The sequence below is a fragment of the Papio anubis genome, chromosome 3 (genome assembly GCF_008728515.1).
Source record: "Papio anubis isolate 15944 chromosome 3, Panubis1.0, whole genome shotgun sequence".
Classification (NCBI taxonomy): Eukaryota; Metazoa; Chordata; class Mammalia; order Primates; family Cercopithecidae; genus Papio; species Papio anubis.
In genome coordinates this window covers 8,488,874-8,495,451 of record NC_044978.1, presented here as the reverse complement: position 1 = coordinate 8,495,451, position 6,578 = coordinate 8,488,874, and positions in this window count along the sequence as shown.

The following is a 6,578-nucleotide window of genomic DNA, read 5'->3' as shown; positions in this document are numbered from 1 at the left end:
TTTACTTTTAAGAAGCTCCTAAAACAAAAAATAAAGTTACTTACAGTTTTATCTCTCTGGGTAAAAGTTTTGTAACACAGTAAGGGTATGTTAATTCAGACAATAAGCTGTGGGGGTGTATATGGTTTTGATTACTAGTTGAAAATAGTTACTTCAACACAAGCCAGCTAATATAGCCATGACACATACGATTTTTCTTTTTATTGCAAGTTTCTATATGCAAAAACATAATTTTAAATGTATTAAATTGAAACACTATAAATATTTGGATATATAACCAATCATTTTTATTGTATAATTTTTAAAAAGGCAGCTGTACAACTAAAATAATGTTGAAAATATATCTAGTATCTCAGAACCACATTAAAGGAAAAAAATCTAATCCTAGACAATGACAGGAGGACTGGAGATATTACACTACTAGAGGTCGTCTTCGTCTGTTTAGGCTGCTATAATAAAAATGCCATTGACTGGGAGGCTTAAACAACAAATATTTATTTCTCAGAGTTCTGGAGGTTAGGTAGTCCAAGATCAAGGTGCTGGCAGATTGGGTGTCTGGTGAGGACCTGCTTCCTGGTTCACAGATGCTATCTTCTCTTTGTTTACTCACATGGCAAAAGGAGCAAGGGAGCTGATATGATTAGACTTTGTGTCCCCATCCAAATCTTATTTTGAATTGTAGTTCCCATAATTCCCATGTGTCAGAGGAGGGACCCAGTGGGAGGTAATTTAATCACGGGGGCAGTTACCCTCATGCTGTTCTCCTGATAGTGAGTGAGTTCTCATGAGATCTGATGGTTTTATGAGGGGGCTTTTCCCCTCTTTGCTCTGTACTTCTCCTTCCTGCCATCATGTGAAGAAGGGCTTTCCCTTCCACCATGATTGTAAGTTTCCTGAGACCTCCCCAGCCATGCTGAACTCTGAGTCAATTAAACCTCTTTCCTTTATAAATTACTCAATCTTGAGTATGTCTTTATTAGCAGTGAGAGAATGGATTAATGCAGGAGCTCTCTGGAGCCTCTTTTATAGGGGAACTAATCCCATTCAAGAAGACTCCCCCCTCATGATCTAATCGCTTCCCAAAGGTCCTGCTTCCCAGTACCATCACACTGGGGATTTAGGGGGTTGCTTTGGGGGTGACACAAAAATTCATTCCATAACAGGAAGAAAAATCAACATAACCTGATGTATGCATAATTTAAAAATCAGTATATTCCAATGGAAATCATACAGTCAGGAAACAGAAAGATACTGTAATATGATGTTCCTTATTTTTCCTTCCTGCATATTCAACACATGAGATGGATGTCTATTTTATTGTTTGGCCCATAACTCATGTTTGCATAAATGCTTTTCTACTTCCTTTCAATAATCTTTCACTTTGCTACTTGATTTTCACAAAACCTTATGAAGTATCCCTGACAGCCATATATTATGCCCATTAAGTAGCTAAGAGAATTTCTTTTTAAAGAGACTGTTGGTGGGCCCAAGGGATACTTAAATTCCAATGTCCATTGCAGCACTATTCATGATAGCAAGGTTATGGAATCAACCTAAGTGTCCATCAACGGATGAAGGAATAAAGACAATGTGGAATATGTACACAGTGAAATACTGTTTGTCCATTTAAAAAGAATAAATCCATGCCATTTGCAGCAATATGGATGGAACTGGAGATCCTTATGTTAACTGAAATAAGCCAGGCACAGAAAGACAACTATTGCATGTTGTCATTCATATGTGGAAGTTGAAAATCTTCATCTCATTGACATAAAGAATAGAAAGAGAGAAATCAGAGTCAGGGGATGATGTAAGGGTAGGAGGGGGAAATTTATACAAGTTGGTAACTGGGTACAAGCATACAGTTAAATAGAAGAAATAAGTTATCATATTCAATAGCAGACTAGGGTGATTATAGTTAGTAACAATATGCTGCATATTTCAAAGTAGCTAGAAGAGAGGACTTGAAATGTTCACAACACATAGAAGTGATAAATGCTCCACGTGACAGCCCAAATATCCTGACTTGATCATTAAACATTCTATGCATGTACAACTACCCACATGTAGACCATGGATATGTACAATATTATGTATCAATAACAGAAAAAGTACAGAGAACTAGAAGGTGAAGACAACTCTTGAACCCAGGTCTTCAGACTAGGAAGTCTTCTTTCTTAGGGCTTCTTTCTTAGGGCTCACTAACCATTACTTTTCCAGGCTTCATTTGCTGTCGTGGTTTTACGTTGTGCAAATCAGAAAGCTCTGCATAAGATGCTATGGGATAATTCTATTTTATAATAAATTTTTTTGCCAGCAGATAATTTAAATAGAATCTGAACTAGGCAAAAATGTGAAATAGACCCAAAACATTATCTGCTTCTCCCTCCTGACCCAGCCCTCTCAAACTCCCTTTCTCTCATGATCATCCCAGGGAAAACTTCCTCTAGAGGAAGCCATCTAAAATTCACTGATACTAATTTTTTAAAGAGCAATAATGACCACTAAAAGTATTAACTTCTGACCCCTGTCCCTTCCGCTGGGACTTTTGCATTCCAAGTAATTAGGTAGAAGGATGCTGTTTTAATTGTCAACAAGAGCCTATGGGTTTTTTGGTTTGTTTATTTTTGTTTCTTAATTTAAGCTGAGAAGTCAATTGTTTTCTAACATTTCTGCAAGGAAACACACATTACATACATGCTGCATTTTCAGAGTAGTGGTTGTTCCAAATTCTCCACGGAATAAAAGAATTTCCTACCTTATCAGATGCAAAGGACAAAATAATACACGTTCTTTCAAACTTTCCGATTCTGTGAAGTAGTGTCACAGCACATAATTGCTAATGGGACGTGCACTCTCTTCTTCTGACAACACACCTGGATTTACATCTGCCCAAATGTTTCACTGATTCTTTAAAAAAAATATACCGAGCCTCTACTGTGACCTAGTTCCATGTACTTGGAATTATATTGTGGAGAAAACAGTCAATCTCTCTGTACTGAGAAAACTTATATTTTGTGCATTTTCTAGGAATCAGACACCCAAGAATGAATCTCCTTTCTAAACACTTCACCTTTCCTAAACACACGAATTACATGCAGATGTATGTGGGCCTTAAAGACATAAGGGGCATAGGTTATACTGTATCATTTCATTAACCAATATTTATTAAGCATTACCTGACAGTCAAGATACAAAATACATAAGACTTTATTCAGTACATTTCCTGCCCTCTTTAATTTCTTTATTTTTCTATTTAGCACTCATCACTGTCTATGCTACATTTTATAATTTGCAATATTGATTGTTTGATTCCCTGTTAGAGGCAAGCCACACGAGGTAGGGATGCCAGTCAAGTTTACTGCCATATCCTCAGCCTAGAGAATGGTGCCTGCAGTAAGGAGATGCGCAAAATATAATTTCTTCCAACATATGTAAGCATTGTGGTGGGAATAATCATGTTAATAAATTTAGCCTTTATCCTGTAGACACTAAAGAATCTGAAGAGTTTTGAAGCAATATCTGCATAATAGGAAGATAGGGATGTAGCTGGCTTCAGGACAAAAGAGAGTGCCTTAGATTCACAACCATTAAGAGCTACAAATAATGAAGGCAGCTGAGCTTTCATTCTAAGTCTTTGCTGATTTTAACCATGCAGAAAAACACTGTCTATATCAACGCATAAGAATGATCATACATTGCATATAAATACAGAGGCTTCATTCAGAACACATGAGTCATAAAAGAGTTAACCTGCTGAACAAGGTGTTAACATGCATCCCCAAAGTACCTGATAACCCCGGAGAGCCGTTCAAACACTGGGAGATTCTGGCTCAGTATGTTACAGAATTGGGTTAAGAGAACTATATAAGGCTTGAAAAAATACAGAATCATAGAAATTAGAAATAAAAGGGACTGTTAGATCATATTGTCCATCCCCTGCCAAGGCAAATTGTTGCTGACAGTATATTATAGCTTTATTCTTTGCAGTAGATTTTTACAGGCTTCCCAAGAGAGGCTTCTGATCTGTCCAGAATAATGAATGGGATGAATTTTTTTTTTTTTTTTTTTTTTTGGCATCTCACCCCAACACAGCTTTTTACAGACGACACTAGTTTGAGGAGTACATTCAAGTCCAGCATCAATTTCTATTAACTTTGTGTGTTATTAGGTACAAAATATAGTCCTGGCTACTGGAAAGAGAGGATTATGAGCGTTCTTTCTACTTCATTTAGCACATTGTTTTTTAATAAGTTGCAATATACTTAACTTGATATGCTTGGAATTTAAGAAGATGTCAATAAACTTGAAGAAATGTTAAAAATGGAAACATTTTAAACTCCTTACATGAATATATTGTTTTGTTTTGGATTATATGTACAAAATACCAGAACAACTAGACTTATGCAGTTCATTAAAATTAAAATTAATAATAGGTTTCCATAATAAATTTCACTGATGCTCACTCTACTCCTGTCTGTCATACACAAGATACACACATCTTTATTTTATAGATGAATCAGTGGGGTCCCAGGAAGATTGAGGGGTTTGCTCAGATAGTTACTATCAGTTCCAGCACTCACACCCAGGGCTCCTGACTCCTCCTCCAGTGCTCTATGTAACCCCCTGTTTCTGGTGAGAAAGAGGAACCAAAACGTTGGAAAATGTATTACGGTTGTTTATCCTAATCACTTGTAATGGTTTTCTTAAATTTGAGCAATTGAACTCTTATCAGAAAATCAATTTTACATCCTTTTCAGCTACATGCAAGTCCAACTTTTAAAAAACGACAAATATCTGCATTCTACTCCCAGTTTCACAACAAAACATAAAAATAGAAAAATGGTAAACAAAAGCTTGACTTGTCACTCGTCATCTATTTTTATTTATGGTGAAATGTAAGTCTCATATTTTTTAATCTGGCTGTCTTTGGCAGGTAAATTAATTATAAAATATGAATCTGGCTCTCCAAATGGTAATATAGAAATTTTAACTATTTCTGCGATGTTGGCTTTTTCTTATAATTAAAAAAATTTGAATCATTTGTGTATTATAGCCTATGGAGTCTAGGTAGTCTCTGTCTACCATTTTATTTGGGGGAGAAAATTGTGATAATCCAAAGAATAAAAATCCAAACATCTACAAAAATTAGACAAGTTTTAAAATAATTGATGAAATGAGACAGATGTGTTCAGGGGCAAACTAGAAAGCACATGGCCAGCCAGGCGCGGTGGCTCACACCTATAATCCCAGCTCTTTGGGAGGCCGACGTACGTGGATCACCTGAGGTTGGGAGTTCAAGACCAGCCTGACCAACATGGAGAAACCCTGTCTCTCCTAAAAATACAAAATTAGCTGGGCATGATGGCAGGCCCCTGTAGTCCCAGCTACTCAGGAGGCTGAGGCAGGAGAATCGCTTGAATTCAGGAGGCAGAGGTTGTGGTGAGCAGAGATCGCGCCACTGCACTCCAGCCTGGGCAGCAAGAGTGAAACTCCGTCTCAAAAAAAAAAAAAAAAAAAAAAAAAGAAAGCACATGGCCCAACTAAAGCATCCAGTACGAATTGCTGGTACATGTATTTATACTAATTACTATGGGCCAGGCACTTCTGTGTAGTTTAGAGGACTTAACTCAGCCAATCTCCACAGCAGCCTGAATGAAAAGGTACAAATATCATTCCAATTTTAAGGTCAAGAAAAGTGAGGCATGGGGAAGTTAAGTAACTTGCCTAGAAAACACAGCTCAGAAGGGGTGGAAGCAGGAGGAAACCCATATCCATGTCCTTAGCCACTATACAATAGGGCCTCTGCTCAGTTCCACAGCCACAGGGACATAGGACCTGTTTGGTCACCTTAAATTTTTCGAGAGAAGTCAGAAACCCAGCTTTTTATATAAACTCTCTTAATTTTAAAATGTGACTAATTAAGAATATCTTAAAACACAATGTGATTCAAACAGAAAACGTCTACAGGCTAGATTTGGCCATAAACCTCTAATTTATGACCTCTGCTTTGTCCCTAAACATCACGTGACAAAGATTTGCATATTTCCAATTTTAATTTGCCATCTCCAGTGCCCCCTCATGAATTAGATTCTGTTTTCTGCCAGTGAGCACAAACTAGTGAGATGTTCATTGGTCAAACAGATTTGTAAAAGGCAGGCAGAGCTCATCTCAAGAAACCTTCAAGGAATCCCGAGAATGAGAAAACAGAAATTCAGACGTCGCAGCATGCTCCCGTCCAGAACTACCATGGGAGCGCCATTCTCAAGCAGGACACACACTCGTGCTATGATGAAAGGCCTCTTTATTCAGAGAAGCGGAAAAAAAACATTGTCTGGAAATTACCCCAGATTTGAAGCAGACACTTGAAATCAAGGCCAAGACCAAAACACATGTTTCATTCTACTCACAGAGCCAGTTAACAAGGCCGTGATCTGAATGAGACAGAGCCTAGATGGGTAGGGACTTTTCCTTAGTAAGTGCTACTTTTATTTTCTAAATAGACTTTGAGACTGAGGCCATATTGTTTAATTATAAAATTATGGAACTAAATCCTAAATGGATTCCCTTTTACTAAG